A 21,652-nucleotide genomic window follows, 5' to 3' on the forward strand; every position below is an offset into this window, starting at 1 on the left:
AAATTTGCAGAAACTTCAGGTGCAGTGATGAATAACACAGCGATGAGACAGTTGCGAGCAAATTTACTCTGCTTGAGTGAAGAAACGGTCCGTATCGGCATGTTGCGGGGACCAGCCATTTCATGCACAATCGAAGGAGCTTCACCGGATGTGATACGGTTAAGATTCACCGTGAAGTGTTCTTTCCCCCTGTTCACTTGGCACTCAATGTCCCTCACGGCACCATTAAAAGATGATGGAAGTTTTTTCGTGATGTGGCATCTACGTCGAAATCATTGCGTTTGGCGACATCTTCGGCTTCTCTGATCAAAAAAATTTTTTTGCAACAGTGCCTACTATGCTGAAGTTTCTCTGATTTTATACGGTATCGGATTTCGAGTGCGGCACGCTCCCTATCATTCACAGCTGTCAATGGAGCCTTCAGTCTCATTCGTTCATCGATCCATTTCCACGATTCCGTAGTCAGCTAGATCTTCTGATACCCCTTCGAGATATGGCCAACAACCTGCGCAGGACCCAGGGTAGGACATTTTTTATGGCGACCCAATCGATATTCTGAGCCGAGTTGTTCAAGGTAGACGCCGTCCAACCAGCAGCTGAATCATACAAATGGCTGATGGTGAACTGGGGCGGTTACAGTTCTCCAACCCTGCGAGAAGTGGCGGACGCAACATACATGCGGCCATCAGATAGTGATCCCGTTTGAGGTAGATGTCAGTGTCACTCTTGTTACATATATCTAAAAGATAATTCCTAAATCAGCAGTTGATCTGAAAGAGGTCGATATGGTTACTCGTACGGTGCCGATCAGTCAAAATCCAACGAATTTTTTGGCAGGCTTTGTGCTTGAACAATGTGTCACCAATGACGAGGGGGATATCCATAAACCTACCACCCCATATACGAACAAAGTACGGTGAGAACCCATCTCGGCATTCAGATCACCCATCACGATCACAATGTCACTTTTAGGAAGCCGCTCCTTAACTGTTTGCATCCTTTTCACCACATTGGAAATGTCCGTTGGTGTATAACATGGTACAAATGCGATGCACTTTAATATGCACCGGAAATATTCAGTCAGAATCCTCGTAGAGACTGGCTCCCAGGTCAAGAGACCATACTTTGTGGCAGCCAACAGAAACAACCCTATATCGGGTTCGCGACTGTTATTACTTGGTTTTCCTGAATAATGGTAAATTGCCGTCTGAGGCAGTACTCTTCAGAGTCCCACCATCTTACTTTACTTATACCCATAACATCCAGTTTATATCATTGGGATCCTCACTCGAGTTGGAGAAAATCAGCATTCTGACTACCCTCGATGCCTGCCGTTCTCCAGAAGCCTGCGCACATTCTATATCCCAGTCATAGTCCGTTTTCAATAGCGAAAGGTCTTTCGCATCAGGTCAGCCCCTATCTGAGGCATTGTTGACATTTCGGCAGCAATGACATGTCGAAATTGGCAGCATGCCTGTCTCCCAATTTCTTGTCTTTTACGACAAGCTGAGTAGACTTTGAGTGTATTCTTAAGTCCTAACACACAGAATGACATATCATAGCGCAAAATGTCATATTCTGAATTGAGGTAAAATCTCAGAAGAATTTGAGGTTTAAAGCGGAGTTCGAAAGGCCTGCAACCTGACACCGCTATTATTTCTTCTTGTTGTTGGTGCCGCTCTTCATTCTATTTTGTCCGGAGGACTTGGAGGAGTTCAATGGGTCATGGCATCTTTTCTTGAACACATCGGCAACAATGATGACATCTACTTGCTCCCTTACCGGGCTATGAACCTTGACCCAATAGCCCTGGAGAGAAGCCAGTTGAGCTGAACTGACGATGGTCGACGCTCGAAAAATTCTAGATCCATTTGGGGGGGGGGGGCTGACAAAGCTAGCGCAAGCAGTGGAGACCACAAATGGGTCGATATAAGAGCTCTTGACGAAGAATATTAGAAGAGGATTGCAAGCGTCTCGGGAAGTTCAAGCGCATTTTAGTGGATCGTGTACGGTGGCGGCAAGTGCTGTTGATGCACTTTGGTCCACAAAGGGGTGAATAGCAACTATATATAGGCGCTTTTGACACACCCTTCGACACACAATCGTGCGCTGTATACGACTTATGTTCTGTACCAAATTCGGTCGGTGGAACTTCCTTCCGCCGGTATCCCTCCATCCTCCTCCTGCCACGTTCAGCCAGAACTGATAACAATGAGATCTTTGCAATGGACCATTGCATAGGGTACCTGACTCGAGTCTTGATTGTAATCAATCTTGTGAAACTATCTGAAGTGGGTGGCGTGTGAACAACTCGCAACCCAAAACCCATTTCATTGGAGGTAGACTATCCTGCTTCATTAGAACGATATATTATATCGAAATATTTTCCTACTAATATCCATTTTGGTTACTGCTGGGGCCGTTCCAACATATTCACGTGACCATTTACTCGAAATCGTCCCCAGGTCGTAGGCATCACTCCGACGCATCGGTGCTGATGCTTAGTTAGCATCCATTGCATCTGGAATAGTGTGCACAATCGGCCCGGGCAGAGGATATATTGGTAAAAGCACCTCCGTTTCATCGGGGTTATGAATCTACGCCAATAAATAAACGTGAGCATTTCCGCAACTCTTCCTTGCGATCAAAATTAGTGATAACCTCCCTCGCACCAATAAAATTCATACGATTCAGTTATTCGCTATCTAAATTCGCCAGAAAAGCCTGATTGTTTTAGATTGATTAATTTTATTATTTCCTCCTGGTTTCCAGCCAAAGTTCAAGAACCTTTTCAAGCAATACCAGCAGTCTCCCTTAACAATTCGTTTGGTTTAGTGGCCATCCCGAAAATTTATAATGTCAACGATCTAAATTTCCTCGAAGCACAATGTAGCTAGGGGATGAAAAATTAAGATGAGTTTCGGCAATTCTCCATCTCACATAAATTCCGTTTTTGAAACTACACTTCCTTTTAATGTAATGAAACGTTTTGTAGTTTTTTTTTTATCTTGCGAATTCATCTATAAATTCACAGAATGCGAAGAAGATTATATTCTAGATATTTCAAGAAAATGAATTATGAGAATATTTGCCTGAAGCATGAGAAATGGAGCGTTTTCCAAATGTTTGTTTTCCGGATATGAATTCAAAATTTTCCTTTCGGGATCTTGATTTTATGATGAATTTTGCCCAGCCTGGAGGAGAAGCAATTTACTCGGATAATATTCAAAAACATATGAACTGAACTGTGGTAGACAGCTTCTGAGCGCTTCCATGCAGACTATTTTAGGAGACGCCGAATGTCGGTTATATATTTTCCCCCCACCCTGTCTGTCTCAAAAATGGTTCGTTACAAAGCCAGAACAAAGAATAAAATCTTAGAAGAACACAATCGCGGAACCTTTGGCTTCATCGGATATTCTGCAAAATAAATTCTCAGCCGATATCGTCCTGTTCCGAAATGCCCGACTATTGATGCGATACTCTCGTGAAGTCCATTTCCAGCTTCTATTCCAGTCATTGAAATATTGAGCCAGCATTTTACGACCTCGAAATTGCCGAAGCGGCTGTGTTCTGGAGGATCGTAAATTTTCGAATCACTCACATAATGGGCACATTACAAAGGACTGCAGTTGGAGGACACCAGACCACCTATTACATCCACGATATCGTATGGAAAGCACAATATAACGACTATTAGCCATCAGCAGACTCTCCTCGTAAATATTGGGCCCGCCGGCATAGGAATCGCCATTTCGATGATTCCTTGTTTTGGGTCACATCAATCTTCCAGTCGCGGGTCAAAGCATATTCTTTCTGGACTTTGCCCAAATCCCTCAGATTCAGTCACCTGGGTGAATGCTGAAAAAGGTAGCTTTGAAGAAAAATTGACCACTTCGATGCCGGTCACATCCATTTTCGGTTATCTTGAGCGATTTGGGTTTCCGTTTTCCTTTCGGAAAGGTCTACAGTTTGTCTTATGAAAAATGGATGTTGTATTCAAATATTTATGGCAACGTGAATTCTGAAGGACGTGACTTTTGTTATGCAAAATCAGATTTAGGATGAATGAATGAGGATCAAACAATCTATTGGTTATTACACTATACAAGCTATCAAGGTACAGGTGATAAAAAAATATTGATTCTCTATTCAGCTCTGAGAGAATAAATACTTCCGACAGGATATCGTGGAAAAATTCAAGCTCTCTTGAAAATCGGCACAATTTCAACTAGCCTTTTCTTAGCGAAAACGAGCTTTGCCGAGATTGACATACCCAGGGTAAAAACGCCATGACAACCAATTATAATACAACTAAAAACACGATCCGGTTGGCACCCAGTCCTCAAAGGAAGAGCCAAAGCAAGCTCCCATTTGTCAGAGGCTCACTTGCTGAGGCTAAAGTTACCTGCGGGTGAGCATCTGCCTTCCGCCTTCTTCCAAAATATTGCCATCGGGCAAACCACTTTCGAGTGAACCGCCTCCAGGCAAACCACACGCAACTCCTCAGTGCAAAGGGCAGAAAAGTAGGTTTAGCCTATATCGCATAAGTCCTCCTTTCCAGCCATTTCCATGAGAAGATGCCGGACTTTCGGCGCGGGTTCGTTAATCTGAAGGACGCCGTTTCGGGCACGGAGGGGCCAATCCTCGAGACGGTGATTTTAATGCTAGGGCATGTCTCAGGCAGACTCCAGAAAGAAACGGGTGCTGGAAATTGCGGGGAGAACCGGGCTCGTAGTTTTATAGACCGGATCTATGCCAACTTTCCGGCGTCCCGATTGCGAAGGAAGCATCCCTGACATCACTTTTGCGTCAGAATCTAAGCCACCATCGTTGGATCGGTGGCGAGTTTTAGAAGAATTCCTGGCAAGTGTTTCATCAGTGCATCGTGTTCAAAGTGGTTCACGCTACTTGCCGGGGTAACCAACCCGGCGCTCCCCTTGCGCGGGGAATGTCACGAGGGTGAACATCAGGAAATTCGTCGAAGTTTCAGGAATAGGCAGAGTCACGCTGGAGTGCGCTCCCAGGGGTGTTAGCTTTACAGCTGACACTGTCGTAAACTCCGTGATGAACCTGATAACGACAGCATGTGAGGCTTCCATGTGCCGGAGGGACCCCAGTCGTGACAAGCTTTCTATATACTAGTTGACGTCAGAAATTGCTGACCTTCGGAGGGCCTGTCACAAGCTGCGCAGTTTGGCAAAATATTTACACGCCAGCCAGGATCGTGGCTAACAGAACCTGGTCAACGAGGTGAATGAAGGACCATGTGGACTTGGCTATAAACTAATCACCCACAAAAATGGAGCTCTGCGGAAGCCCTGCATACTAAGCACCGACCAGATGGACCGTATTGTACGGACATTATTCCCCAGACATCTGGTAAGGATAGATATCAAATGCATGAGGATTGCCCACTTCTCACATTGTGAGAGCTCGAAGAAGCGGTTCTCACCACGAAAAACAAGAAAGCGCCAGGTCCTGATGGTAACTTACAAACTGCTGTCGCGACAACGGCCAGACTTGCTGCTCGGGACGTTCAACGTTTGCTTGAAGAAGGACATTTTTCCTTCTTGCTGGGAAAGAGACCCGAAGCTGCCGTCTCCATACCGACCGCTGTATATGTTTGACACGACTGTGGAAGTGCTCGAAAAGCTCTTCAGGAGTGGACTCGCTGAATCGATTCGCGCTGCCGGGGACTTATCCCCAAGGCAGTTTGGGTTCAGAACAGGGAGATCCACGGTGGATACTGTTATGGAGGTCGTGGACGCGGTTCGCCGAGCCGAGACACACAGTCACCGATCTCGGCGGATAGTGCTCCTCATAATGCTTGATGTCAGAAATGCGTTCAATTCCGTAAGACGGAAACATTCTTCACACACTAGACACTAGACACACTAGACAGTAATTCCCACGTGCCGACTTATCTCTTCCGGATATTGAGGGTTTATCGGAGAAATCGCTCCTGCTATATAAAATGCTAGAAGGCCACAGGAGAATGGAGATCTCGTTGGAAGTATCACAGGGATGAGTCCTAGGACCGCACCTCTAGAACGCTTCCTAAGATGATTTCTGAAACTCGAAATCTCAGAAGAGTCGTACCTGGTCGGTTAAGCAGACGATGTTGGGCAGTTGTTGCCGGATGCACTGTTGAACAGGCACAAAGCAGACTTGGGATATTGATGAGACGAGAAAGTGGATGAGGGATTGTTCATGGTTTCAGCCTTGCATTGGAAAAACCGAAGTAGTCATCTTGACCAAAAAGAGAAGCTCAACCCTGCGTCCCATATGGCTTGTCGACTATAGAGTCACAAGGAGACGCCTTTTTATGGGAGCTGTTCTGCTCAATGGCGCAGTGGTATGGGCTGATGCCCTTGACAAGAAGGTGCATTGTAGCACCGCACTGAAGCGCAGAGAGGGGAAGCTTTGCGTGATTGTCGCACTGTCTCAGAACCGGCCGTGATGGTGATCGCGGGAGTGATCTCCGTTGCACTCCTTAGCAAGGAGGTAAAGGTATCTACAGCCGCAACTGTGAAAACTTAAGAGAGGTGATTGCACGTGAAGGACGTCAACACACCCTTGCGGACCAGTAACTCTCTTGTCAAAGTGAGACAAGTAGCAGATGGACTGCACGACTCATTGACAATTTAGATCTGTGGCTGAACCAAACGCACGGTGGAAGTGATTGCTTCCTTCTCCCACTTCTAAGTGGCAATGGAGGTTTTCAGTCTTACCTGCGCAAGATGTGAAAAAGATTGGGAAGGCGCGATCTCCTGACTGTGTGTTCTGCAATGGAGTAGCGGACGACCCTGAACACACATTTTTCTTTTGTGAAAGGTGGAACTGAATATTACGGATACGGAGGAGCTCTCTCCAGACAACATTATCAAAAAGATAATGAGGAGTGCAGGCAGCTGGAGTCCTATTGCGCCCTACGTTCGGGGCCTTCTTATTGCGTAGAAGATTGAACTCGGCGGAGGAACCGGATGGCGAAGGGTTCCCTGAACTAACTACTCCTTTCCTCCCCTCCTCTCCCATTGGTGAAAGGAATTCCCTGACTTGAAGGCTCTCAAAGCTGGGGGAGCCGGAGGGCTAGCCTGCATTAATGTGGGCTTGGGGTCCGTGAGCACGGTGAATAGCCTGCCCTTAAGAGAAAAACGAAAATATTTTATGGCGAGGTACGCCGCGAGTACTTCACGATTGTAGGCGCTGTAGTTACGTTGAGCTATTTTGAATTGTTTTGAAAAGAAGCTCAACGGTTGCCAGGTTTGATTCAGCCGTTGGTGAGGAACAGCCAGCAATGTTGCATCAACACGCTATTATTTGACCGATTCAAACGCATGGACGGCCTCAGCAGACCACGCAACCTCGCGGGAGTCTTTAATTTGGACCCAGACAAGTAGGCTTTCAAAATCGCTTAGTGATGAGCATCATTGGGCAAGAAACAACGACAGAAGTTTAACATGCCCAAGAACCTTCACAGATCCTTTACCGTGGTTGCCAGGGGAAAGCTCTTTATCGCCTCAACCTCGTTTGGGTCATTTTGGACACCGTCAGGATATCAAGTGACCGAGAAGTTTTATCTACCTCTGGAGATATCTGCATTTCTCAACGTTTAGGACAAGGCAGCCTCAAGGAAACCTTGCAAAATGCACTCGAGATGTTCCAAGCGCTCAGATTCTGAAGAGGAAACGTTCAAAACATCATCCATGTACACGATGATGATGATGATGATGATGATGATGAACTTCTGAAAAGCCTGCGCAGAGTTGCACGAGCCGAAATCAGTTTATCAAAGTCTTGTTCTGCAAGTCAACCAGTGGCCCATAGTGACACAGAAAGTCTGCGCCTAAAATGGGGATGCTGATATCCGCCAGAACGAAACGCCACGAAAACGTTCGGTGCAGTCCGAGACTCACGTCCACCTGCCTATAGCCATAGGTGCGGATATGAGAAGAGTTCACGACCGCTAGCCGTAGGTTTTCCGGAATTAGGGTGTTTGGACAGGGTACTGGGAGAACCGACACCGGAGCGCCCGTATCGACCAAGAAGCAATGTCTGCTTAGGGGATCGAAAATTGTAAGGTGAGGTGGTACTGCGCTTTGGGTAGCCGTCGCCAAGACACCCAGCGAGCCTAGTTTTCGGTACTTTAAACGTACATTTGGTGATACATTTAGTCGCTTGGGCTCCGTATTTCCGTTGGTTCTAGGAAATCGTCTAGGCCGTGCGATTACACGGATGCCCACTTCAAGCAGCAGACCTCGACCGTGATCGCGTTCGACATCTATCTCCCGAACACAAAGTATCAACCGTCGCTGCGAGCGTCGGTTAGTGTAGTCACCATCGACTTAAGCTCGTCAACCTCTCGAGTTGTGTCACGGGAAATTTTCACGACCACGGGGCACGCATACACCTCGTGTACTTTGTCAGTCGTGGAGGACCACAATTCCAGCGATCCCAAGTCTGCGCAGGATAAGATGACGCAGATACTCTCTGGGAGTCGTTGCAGCCAGAGAGACTTTGGCAGTTCAGAGCCGACCTTATCCCTTATCCTTATCCCAACCCAGCTGCTTCATTTCTCGTAGCAATTTCTTGGGGGTACGGTCGTCTATCATCAGCTCATTCAGCAAACGATTAAGCTCTGCTTCCCCATTCACTGAAAGGGGCCAAATCAGCTGCTCCTCCAAGCGGCCGTACGAGTACTCCCCGTCCGTGACGAGTCCTGTAGTCTCCTTGTTAAGACCGATGGACGCGTGGTTGCACCTAATGGTGTCCGGTATGACTCCGCCAGCGCAAATTGCGCCTCCAGTTGGCGGAGCCACGCAGCTGGATTGCGTCGCCAAAAGAGGGGCACCCTAACCGTGCCTTCCGCACGACATAGTTCTGCAGATTCAAAGGAGAGCGAAGAAAAAGAAGTGAAAAGGGAAGGGACGGAACACGGGAGCAGGGGAGCACAGGAGTTGCTTTCGCAACCGTTCAATGCGGCTTAGAAGCACGGTGGTGCTCAGGTTCGCACCTCTGATGTGCTGCCACACTGGTACCTAGGACATGAGTGCGGGGCTATCGCATGCAGTGAGAACTAACCCGAAACCGAAACCGATTACTTCTGGCAGACTGGCCCAAATACAATAGCCGCGGTATTTAGAGAATTACTGCCCAGAGTTCCTAGATTTTATCTCACTTAACTCTAGCACATGCAACTTATATCGTTAAAAAGTTTATTGAAGTTCGAGTAAGCGAGCATTCTTTGGATAGTTGACACCATCATTGAGCTTTCCCCCGTGCTAGCTTCCACCGGCTGACAAAAGCGAAAGGTTATATATAGTCGAGAAATTAATCCACTTCGAAAGCGTGGTAGCTGTTTCCGAAATATTAGGAATTCCGCCTCTAGTGATAAGCAAGGAATACTTGGAGTGAACTTTAAACCCCCAATTTCCAGGGTTGAGACACTACCTCAGCAGGGCACCGACTACCCTTCTTAATATTGTAGTAAAAACCATTGGTCCCCGTGGTGCTAGCGCTACCTATCCTACAAGAGACTACTGACTGACTATTCAAATTGTCAGGCCTCTTCCTTCCTCTTCTCTCAAACGGGCTTGGAACCGTCTATACCGGAGTTCATTTTGCCTGCGATGTTGACCTTGAAATACGGTCTGCACGATGACTCCGAAAAAAGCCAACCATTTCTTTCATACTCATTTTCATTCATATATTTTCTACACATATTATCCCAGCTTTGCCCCCCCCCCCCCCCATCCCTGCAAACAAAACATTTTAAATCTCCTAAAAGGACTATCATTATTATCATATTTGAATCCCAAAAGGAATGTGTTCCCACATACACAAAAAATTCAGACAGAAAGGAATCTCCTCTCCTACCTTGGAATGAAGTTGTTTGGGCCAATAATGAAATGCCATACGATTCCGATTCTTTGAAGGACAAGATGTTGACCATTATCAGGAGGAGAATGAGAGTCGTAAAAAATAAGAGCCTCGAATTCGAAAGGAGCATCGGGCGGCGGAAATGTCTCAAGTTATCGAAAAGCAAGACCACGTAATCAGAAGGGAAAAAGGTTTCATAAGTCGAAACACAAAAACAAAAATGAAATTGTGAAAAAGGATCAATGGAAAAGGAAATTATCACCAAGTCACAAGAACCGATAGCAACTGTTCGATAATGTTTGGTCTGCGGGATGACGATAATGTCCGGGAACCTTGAAAAAACAATCTCACCAAGGTTACCAAATGAAACAAAAAACACATCAAGGACGCTACCAAATCCTTGGCTACTACGCATCGTTGGATCTCAATGGAAGATTTAAGATGAAAGCTCCTTGAATGCTTTAATTCCGATATAAACGCCAGATCAAATGTAGTGAGTTTGATTTATAACTTAATTAAACTGAGTGTCCCGAATGCTTTGGACATTATACTAGTTTGGGGGGCCACAAGCGTTGTTGCTGGGCGTCCTGTCCACTAGATAGTAGTGCTATTACTAGGGGGCAAACTCTTCGTCCTTTTCCGACATTTCTGGATATGCGATTGATGTCTTGACCAATTAGTAATTAAGATTTTTTAATTTGAATGACCACATTGAGCAGAGTCAGTGCAGACCCCAAAACATACTCACAGATCTGTAAAAAAATTCCTCATTATTTCCAGCTTAATTAAAATTGAATCCTGCAAATATCCCAACTTGAAGAAAGCCGTAAGCAGCAGTTACCTACGCAATTTTGATTCAATTTGCTTTTAAACAGGATTACACATAGGGAATAAGGATAAAGAGCCAACTTTTTCTGTCAAACACGCGCTCTTATTTGAGTTGGAGGCTAACCTTCCTTTAATCCTGAGAAAATGGAAGCTGAAGACGTAGAGGTGCTTTTTTTTTCAAAAGGATGTGGAAGAGTATAATTGAAATTCATATGGAAATAGTGCTGAAAGCTTTTTTCCTGAGTTTGTTTATTTCATGGCTCCCACCAGCCTTAACTAGGATTGAGTAGGTACTAATTTGTGAGTAGAAGGCACTTTAAATATCCTTCAGGCAATTGCATCCATTATTTATTCAGTCATCAAATTGAGGGAATTCAAAGGAACTTACAGCCTTACAAATTGCTCATAGCTGAAAAAAGAGGGAATTCTCGAAGGAGCAGCGTCCCATCTTCCAGGATAACCCACGTCTTCGTATGTTGATAATCGTCAAGTCATTCATAGGGACGTTGTGTAATCTTAAATGCCAATCTCCTCTCCTTAAATAGCAGAGCGAAAGATTTTTCGTTCGTCGCATGTCTAGATGTTGTTAAAGCACAAGAAACTTTGCTTCCTTCAATAAATCAATTGAATGTCACTGTCAGGATATCCTTCTACGACGTTTTGCCTGGTGTCTCTTGGATATGATGACGATGGCGACGACAGTGAGTTTTCGAGAGAATCTCACTCCCTTTCATGATGATTATTCATGTATCCTTCATGCACGTACATTCCCATATGTATGTCCTTTGTATGACAAAATGATTTATTGTTGATTCAGCTCATCGCCCTTCTCGACAGCAAGTTCAAAGTCAAGTTTACGATGATTTTCAAGTGTAAATCTATTAAGCGGCATCTCGAGAAAATCCTCTTTTCATGATAGCATTTTTAGAAGCTTCCGGGATTTGAAATGGGAGAGTTACCATTTTTATTCCTTTTCATTATTTTATCAAAAATTAGGTAATACCTGCAGAAGTGCGTGAGATTCTCATCGACTGAAAGCACTTTCTCTGTCCATATCCCCGAAGGACTACCAAAAAGTATTGTTTCGCGAAAGGGGTACATACCAGCAGGTTGAAATCACGCGCCCGTCACATTTTCCAGACTCGATCCAGTTCCTTTTTGGACCACGGTTATTTTTGCGTTCCCTACGCTCGAATTTGTTTCCGACTTCAGCACTTCCTCCACGAGATTATAATGTCCAATAACTACGTTGAGGAGGTCATTCAACCTTCCGCCTTTAATCCGTGAATCTCGAATAATGGAACATAACATGCTAAGGGTCCTCAGAAGTTGGGGCTTGTTCGGAACAGTCGGGAGACTTCAATCCTCTAAACGATGCAAATGCCTTCTGTAACTACTGTGCCCCGTTCGGACCTGTTTTAGGTGGTAATTCAATTTTCCGTGTTTTCGCTGAACCTATCTCTTAATACAGGGAGTCAGTGCATTGACCCAGGGACTTCATCCGGAGTCCTCTCAGCGTTGTTTCCATTTCCTGTACAATCCTTTTCTGTGGCTTTTCGGAAGCTTGCAGTCATCCCGGAAGGATTCGCCCTCGTTTTTTGGTAGAGACAATACGCCTCATTGGTTAGAAGATTCATGGGAATTATTCCCGTGATGATCCACGCTGTCTCACTCATGATTTGACAGTATGAATGGTTTCACTTCCATCCGCATTTTCGGGCTGCTTCGTAACTGCAACCACTACCGATTGATTCGCAAAATCAACCCTTAACACGCGAAATCCAATCATTCCGTCATTTATTTACTATTTACTAACGACCAACGTCAAACCAGACCTTCTACCATTGCTATTGCATCAGCCGAAGAACGGGTTCGACGGAATCCATACTGTCGCTCCAATAAACCGCCTGCTAGCTCAACGAACCGGGGTAGCCTCTTTTAGGTCACGATCTTCAACATCTTCCCATAAGATAGATGGGTCGATATGAAGAGGGTACGCCAAATGTTTTGTGGGGATTCGGTAGCAGAACCATTCCCTCACCATCATTATCAATAACAGCGCAACAACCGATATCTGGTTTAGGTCTTCCTTAGTAAGGGACTTCAGACATCCCGGTCTTGTGCTGAGGTTCACCAATTCTATGCCCTTAAAAGCTATCTGGAGTCGTGGCCTGTGCGATTGCTACATCCCAGGCAAAGTTGTTTCAGAATGTGGTGGTACGGAGCTTAATGTCGTAATGATAATATGAGATTAGGCGGTGGCCAGGGCCATTCTTTGTGGTCAGAGGCGACCAAGAGGGGTGAACTACACCAAGAATCTTAAAAAAAGTGACGAAATTGATCTTGAAAGTCCGGTCGCAAATACTGAAGCTTCTCCGAAGTGTTCCATCGATAGGTGTTCCCTTCCCTCTATGATAGCCAGGCTCCGGAATATGAGGATCTCCTTTCAACCCATCAAACCCGCATCATGTGGCCGTAACCAATCCGCGGGTCCTATCTCGTTGGCATAGTGCTCCGAGCTCGAATAACAACACCACTCAGAATCCCCTCTGACAATCAGGTGAGAGTGAATACTGAAGCCATTCACATCAGAGCCCTCCGCAACACCTATAAGAGGGAAATAGATGTCGCAATAACCGCACTCAAGAGAAATCCTGTAGATGAAGCGTCAACAAATGGTCTTCACAATCACCTGAAGAACGTTATCATAAATACGCCTACAAACATACTTGGCCCCAGCCGCAAAAAACTCAGACCCTGCCTGACATGAAACAATGGCATAGACCAGGACGACAGGGAGGTTTTAAGGATATCGGAAACGGCGCAAAACCGGGATGTCTTGAGTTCCTTATTAACGCAGGCCTGGACTGGATACCTGTTGTTGCACCGTTATTAATGACGGAAAGGTTACTAAAGGGGATGGAGGGTTTTGAATCCTTTTTATGATTTGAAAACAGCACACCATACCACGGATGTGCAAAAGCTCTTTGGCGACGATATTGATACTACCCAAAATTCTCACATATGCCGACTTCAATGAGGATTTTAATGACATAAGCTGATCATTCTCGGGTTAAGTAAAGCTGGTAGAATCTTTAGAAGCACTCCTCTTCCCAATGTGGCACCCTGCTGAAATGCTGTAACATCCCTGACAAAAGTGAGCGTAAATTCAGTACTGGATTCCTCCTTAATGCATCCACTAAGCGCGCCTTCATGACGAGGAGCCGCTATCAGACAAAGTATTAACTGGAAAAGTCTGGTCCGGAATGAGGAATACCTGAATGGTCTAGTGTAGATCTTCAACGGAAACTTCCGATACCGAGGAGAAGGAACCCTTCTATAAGCAAAGGAATGCAGCCCAAGAAAGATTTTGTAAAGGTGATATTAGGATCGTGATGCGTGGTCTGAATTCTTAGATGGGTTCTTGTAATACCTCGGTCATGTGATAAAGAAGGAATGACGAGCAGTTAGGTTTCAATTGACCGGCATCGCACATCTAATCAGATTGAGCACATCGAGATCAAGGATCGGGGGTGAAGGGCCTCCTAGACCCAACTCATATATTTCCTTGCTCCAGCAATATTTCGGTAGAGGGAAAACTCTATTGTTAAACAGACGTCAAATATCTTGAACAGCAAGTCTGAGGAGACCACATGTTCCTTTGGCACAAGTGACGTTATTGGTATTACTACCCGTTGAGGCTTTATAAGATCTGGCCGACTTTTGAAACTTGAAAACGGATCGACGAACATAGAGAACTGGAGACCCTTATTGCCGCTGCGAGTTGCTGGCGAACTTGATGCATTTAGGCTGCGATACTTCGGTAAATCTCGGGAAGTATAGCATACTGTGCATCATAATGCGCCAGTACAGAAGGGAATATATTAATGCTGTAGTCAAGGAGACAGATGCTGCTATAAATGAAAATGATTTCAGCGCACAGGGTACCTCCTGAAAGAACTTTCAGGTGGTCACAGTTCTTTTGGTAGTCAGTCTTATGACCCTTCATTCACGACCGTAAGTGGGTGGAGGCCGAAAGTTGACCGCATAACATCATCAATGAACTCGGGGGCATAAAGCCTGTGTACCTCATGATCTCCCGTGAAACTGTTGCTCACAGCTTCTGCAGCTCCTGAGCTTCTGCTTCCTGCCCCATTCGTCAATCTTGGAAATCTGAGACCTTTTCCAAAGAGAGGAAGACGGGCATGATTACCAAAACTCCGGAAAGGGCGCCCGTCTTTGGTAAGACAATTATACTCACTATGATCTGAATACTCACTTCTCGTGGGATCCTCTTCTTGACATTGTATAAGTTGATGCAACAATCGATAATTAGCTCCTATCTTGTGTCGAGCTAGCCTAGATCCTTGCTTCCCATCGGCAGTTCCTTCTGCGAATTTCTCTCGTAGAAGCAACAGACTACTCAGCCTGACGTCGATGTGTGTAAGATAACTTTGTTATTGATATCTTTGAAGGTCTAATGAGTTTTCTTCCAGGAAAAAAGGACCTTTATAATTCTGAGAGAATGTGGTTGCTTGGAGGAATATGAAAAATCGAAGTATATATTGTAGTTGCAAATGATACCTATGCTCAAATAAGAGCAGATTGCTCCTATAGGTTCTTATACCATGGGTTCATCTAGCGGAAGTTCAGATGAATTTTCTCGCCCTTTCCTAAATATTTCTATGAACTTATCTCTCTCGTCCTTGCACATGGTAACTCACAACACCAAATGCTATAAGTAGGCAATTTGTTTTGTAAATTTTCCAACAACTTAGCGAGTTCTTCAACAATCTTCCAGAATGTACTTTTCCAACCGGAACCGAAACATCGGGAATGGGTGACGTTATAGGACATATTTTTGCACCACGTCTGGTAAATTGAATACGGTTCGAGAAGCAACAGAATGATCCTTGCGTGATAGGTTTCACATCATTTCCCCCATTCTCTCGAACGGGTGCCGACAGAAAAAAAATTGATGATTTTGCACAGTGTCCTGGACGTGCTTTTTCCTTTTGATAAAAATTCACCATCCCGAATTCGATAAGAGTCTTATAAATGGGAGCCATTCTTCACTCTTTTCTTCCCCCGGGAAAGAGGAAGGGGCGAAAATAATCGTATAACTGAAAATATACACGAAATACATAAGATTTGAAACGTCAACAGAAGTTTGATGACCAAATGATGATTTTAGGAACACCTCCATCCATTTCGTGTGTATTTGGTATGCAAAAGGTACCAGGGATCGGATATTTTCACTTCATTGTGAAAAGGGAAAAATATAATTTAGTTTGGCCGGAAAAGTTGAGAAGAAAAGCTGATCTGACATACTTTGAATTTTAAATACCAATGGATAGGAGGACGAAGCTTCATATTTAAATAACACTGAGACGCTTCCTGCTTCAGTGTGATTACAAAGGACGCCCACACTATTAGAGGAGCAATGAATTCAACCATGGAGAATATGGGAATATGGTTCGGATAAATTAGTGGAAACCGCATCCACGAATAGTTTAAGGCAGTAGATTTTTGAGTATATGGAGAAGTGCCCTCCTTTCTCTTGAAATTGATGGGAAGGGACTGGATAGCACTATCAACCAGATGAGTTACTCGTCTTTTCATTGTGCAAACCAATTCGAAAGTTTACTTTGTAGTTCTGGGTGAGTGAACCCAACATGACCTCTCTTAGTACCTGTGATAAGAGCTCTTCAATAATTGGGAAAATGGATTCAATTAAGATGTTGGATGATAGCCTGCGCCTGAAGGAGCTCGCTTCGAATAGAAATGAGTATTTCAACAGATGTATATGTGTGTGTGGTGGGGGAGAAGCTACAGCTTCTGAGCGCTCAGACCGTGTTGGCCCATTGTACTCGCCACCCCCGTCTAACGGAATATTCCGGATTCGTTAACGTATCGCAGGATTTCTGTTAGTGGATGTGATGCTACCCGTCACAATTGGAGAACATCGGCACCAAAGATCTGATGCCTGATGCGTCCATAGGCGGGACATTCACATAGGAAATGCTCCGTGGATTCCGCTTCCTCATTACAGGAGGGACACGTATCACCTTCGGTAATTCCTATTCTGAACATATGCCCAGTTAATGAATTATGGCCTGCCAGAATGCCCACAATACACCTGCAAGTCCTCCTGCTTTTCGACAGGATAAACTTTGCGGTACGTATGTTGGGTTCTGGCAGGAAAAGTTTGGTGTGTCGAGCAGCATTTAAGCTCTGCCACCTGTCATTGTGGGACGCTAGTTCCCAGTTTTTGAAAACAGATTTAGCCAATGCTACTGATACCCCAATTGCTGGCTCCGGTCCCTGCATAGGGGAGATTGACCCCTCTTTCGCTAAAGCGTCCGAGATTTCGTTTCCCTCTACGCCACAGTGACCAGGTGCGCAGAGTAGTTCCACCGTATTGAATCTAGACACAGAATTCAAACGGTTTCTGCATTCCTGAACGATTGTCGAGGTGATCAAAGTACTACTCAACGCCCTCAATACAGCTTGGCTATCATTGCAGACTGCGATGCGCCTGCCCTTCAACCGCTTGTCAATCACCCAGTTTGCCGCCCTTAGGATCGTGTAAATTTTGGCTTGAAAAACCGTTGCATATTGTCCCAAAAGAAAAGCCCATTTCTGGTTTTTATTCGAGAGATAGACCCCGACTCCAGAACCCTCTTCTGTTTGTGAGCCATCGGTGCAGAAGACTTCCGTATATCTCGCCACGCATTCCTCTAGGACTTCCCAGTTCTCTCTACAGATTTATGCGGACACCAGAATCGAAAGGGATTGTAAGAACTGGATTCAGTACTCCCAGTAACTCTTCCAATGCTCTGTACCCCCACATCCGTTGTTTCCCCATAGATTTAACGAATTAGTCTACGAGCTGCTCTCATTGCAATGCTTTGAATAAACAAATCTAAGATCTACAAATTGAGTAATGCATTTAGAGCTGTGTTGGACGTCTTGCTCACGGCACCGTAACGGTTTACGGTGAAAACCTTTTTTGTCTTACCTTAATCCACCACAATACGGATACATAAGCGAACATCGGTTAAATGATAGCAACATATATCCACATTACTACCTGAGGCCTAAGTCCCCATGTCAAGGCAAAGAACCGCCTCCACAGCCAATAAGCTATGAGACCCCGTTTCAACTTTATTTCTACATATTTGTTCCAAAGAAGCTGTTGGTCTAGAATAGCTTGCAGATATTTCACTTCTTCGGAGAGTTGAAGGGTTGTACCCCTCATCTCTGGAAGGCAAAGACCATTCAGTTTCCTCCTTTTTGTAAATAATACAATTGTGGTTTACTCCATGTCCATGCCTGAGAAACACACACCATTCCGAGATCTCGATCAACAGCCAGCGCAGCCAAGTCATCCGCATAAGCTTGAACGTGTATTGACAGATTTTGCAGTTCGCATAGTAGTGAATTGATCAGCATACTCCACCTCCTTGAGGGCAGCCTTTCATCGCTTCCGTTGTTAAGTAGCGATCAATACCCATTTCAGCACACAATAATCTCTGCGTTAGCATAGCGTAGATCCACTTTATTAGAGTTTCGTCAACACCATACTCTCTGGCGGCATCACAGAGTTTTTGGAAGGGCGCACCGTCAAAAGTCCCTTCAATGTCCACGAACACCACCATCGCGTACTCAACCTTCAGTGTTGCATCCTCTATCTTTGAAACCAAAGAATGAAGAGCAGTCTCACAGGATTTTCCACGTTGGTACGCAAGTTAGTTTTCATTTAGGGGATGCGACTCTAACGCATTCTCACAAATGTGACGTTTAACCAGTCTCGCCAGACATTTTAGCGAAAATGATGTTAGGCTGATTTGCCCGAAGTTCTTTGGATTAGAATGGTCACCTTTCCCAGGCTTTGGTATAAAGACTACCTTCACCTACTGCTAAGAGGAAGTCACGTAGCCCAGAGCAAGACGACCTCGAAAGATATTTCTTAGAAGTTGCTCTAAGTTCTCTATACCCTCCTTTAGTATCGCTGAGTAGATGCCATCCATGCGAGGTGCTTTGAAGTGTTCAAATAATAGTATAGGAGCTCTCGCTTTTTCATTGGTAACAAACGCGCTGGCAGTGTTCCAATTTCCCTTGCAACACCTCCGTGTTGAAGGATTTGCAGAAACCGCCAATTCTCTTCCTCCCACTTTTGAGACCTGTTCTCTCGGGTTTTATACTTCCAAGAGAGTCGGTATAGACTCAACTCTGGAGTTCGTGAAACAACCATCCTATTTTCTAAGAGAATCCAACTTGGTCAACTCATCCTTATTAAGGACTCTGCACAACCTGGAAGTCTGCCTTTCACCTTCTAGTTCCTCACAGTATGCTCTAAAAGAGTCTCGTTTCGAACGTTTTACGAGCCTTTTGTATTCACACTGTGAGTTTCGGAAGTTATTTAGATGTCGTCTGGTTGATTTCCTAAGTCTCTGCAGTTCTCGGTTCCACCATGGAACCGTATTACCACGTTAGCAACTGACAAGCCTTTTCAAACCACTCTAAAAGTGTGTGATTCAGAGTTTTCAATTAATCTTCTATCGCCAAAGGAGTCCTTAGTTGCCTAGGGAGCTCAACTTTGTCGCCAAGAAGTTCATTGATCTTCGTCCAATCCGTTTTCCCGGGATTCCGGCTTTGTATTAGAGGCTGTTCGACTGTCGACGGAGAGCACAAAGAATGATAGGGTAAGTAGCTTCCTATTTTTAAAATCCCCAAGTATGATTTTGATATCATATCTGGGACAAGCTTCGAGGGCATCCTTCTCCGTCTCTACAATCTCCTCTGTAAGGGCGTGAACGTTAATGAGACTTATGAATTTGTCTCGCAAGCGCAGAGTGCATAGCCTTCCGCTTATGTTTTCAAAGCCTATAACGCGCAAATCGTTATTCCGTTGTCGTTGCCGGGTTCGTCATTGTGTCCTCCGTCCTGTCCGAAGCTCCTGCTGTGGTTTCGTAACAAGTTGTTTTCTGTGTAGGTATGACAGCCCTATCCAACCCCTAACCTTTTTTTTTTTTTGAGGAGGTGGAAATCTTCAAAAGACACTGGTCTGGACACACCAGCGTGTGGGATTTTTACCCACTAAAACCACCCCCGACTCCCTCCCTGCCCCGTGGAACCACCATAAGGTATTACATCACGGGGCGGAGTCCGCTCACTCCAGCTTAATTCCATTTCTTCTATACTCGGCGTACGTGACCGCGCTTTTCTGCTTTCCTCTGCCTTTCGAAATTTATCTTGAATAGATGCGATCATGGAGTTGACCGCATCCCAATTCTCTACCAGCACCTCTACTAGAGTCTCCTCTAGATTCCTCCTTTCTTCCACAAATCGCGGACAGTGGAAGAATACATGCTCTGGGTCTTCTAGGACTCCTTCGAAATTTGGACAGTCGGGTGTCCCATGTCCCGTGAGAAACTGGGTGAGATTATAATTAATCTCACCGTGTCGTCTCTTCAACCACTCCTTGATGGCAGGAATGAGCCTGTGAGTCCACCGACCCTTTCTCGAGCGTTCCCACCGTTCTTGCCATCTATTTATGGATCTCTCCCTCTCAGCGTTCTTTGTCTGCAATAAGGGAGAGATTGGCTTCGCATTGTATATATTCGCCATTTCATCTGCCAAGATGTCAAGGAGCATCATTCCAGAGATGACGAATGCTGCGTCATCTGACACAGTCCTGAAGGCAGAGCATACCCTCAGGGCTGTCCTCCTGTAGACTGCATTCAGTTTGTTGGTATTAACTGACATTCGCAATGTCTCGCTCCAAACTGGGTCACCACCCTGGCTATAAGCAACTTAGAAGTATGCCGTGGCCCTCCCACGTTCGGCATAATCCTGGCCAGGGCCATACTGGCAGTGGATGATTTATCACACACATACTGTACGTGTTGCTTATAGCTGAACTTCCTGTCTATCACCACGCCCAAGTATTTGATGGTCGGCTTGGAAGTGATGATATGATTCCCGATTCTAACACGGGCGTAATTTCTTTTCCGGCGCTTCGTGATGAGGACCGCTTCTGTTTTTTCCTCCGCAAGCGTCAGACCAGAGCTCTCCAACCAGCATTTGATAACACTGATTGCCTCGCTTGAGTATAACTCAGCATCTTCGAGATGCTTTGGGGCAACAACCAGTGCTATGTCGTCAGCGTAACCCACCACTGTGGCTTCCTCCGGAAGGGGAAGATTAAGTACATCATTGTACATGATGTTCCACAATAGTGGGCCCAATATGGAGCCCTGTGGGACACCCGCGGAAACAACATACTCCTGGGGTCCGTCATCAGTGTCATACCAGAGCCTCCTTTCAGTTAAGTAACTATCGACGATAGCAGCAAGATAGGCGGGAATACCAACGTTCGCTAGGGATTTGCGTATTAGATTCCAATTGGGCGAATTGAATGCATTTTTCATGTCCAGGGTTGCTACCACGCAATATTTGCTGGTACTACTCTCCGTGAATTGCATCTTCGGCCAAGCCAATAACCAATTTGATGGCATCAATGGTTGATCTGGCTTTTCGGAACCCATACTGCCGATCTGAAAGGCCGCCTTGGCTCTCAACAACCGGGAGTAATCTATTATAGATTACCCGCTCTAACATTTTCCCCACCGTGTCCAAAAGACATATGGGTCGGTATGACGATGGTTCACCTGGAGGTTTACCAGGCTTAGGCAGAAGTACCAACTTTTGTCGCTTCCAAGCCGCTGGAAATATTCCTTCGGACATGTAAGCTTCGAACAACTCAGCGAACATGTCCGGCCTTGATTTCACGGCAAGCTTAAGGGCCTTATTCGGTACTCCGTCCAGGCCCGGCGCTCAATTGTCTCCTATTCTGCTGCAGATCTCCAGCAGCTCGTCTCTGGTGACTGGCGGAATTGCCGTCACATTCAGAGGTGATCCAACCCCTAACCTGGAG

This window comes from Hermetia illucens, chromosome 3 (assembly GCF_905115235.1).
Source record: "Hermetia illucens chromosome 3, iHerIll2.2.curated.20191125, whole genome shotgun sequence".
NCBI lineage: Eukaryota > Metazoa > Arthropoda > Insecta > Diptera > Stratiomyidae > Hermetia > Hermetia illucens.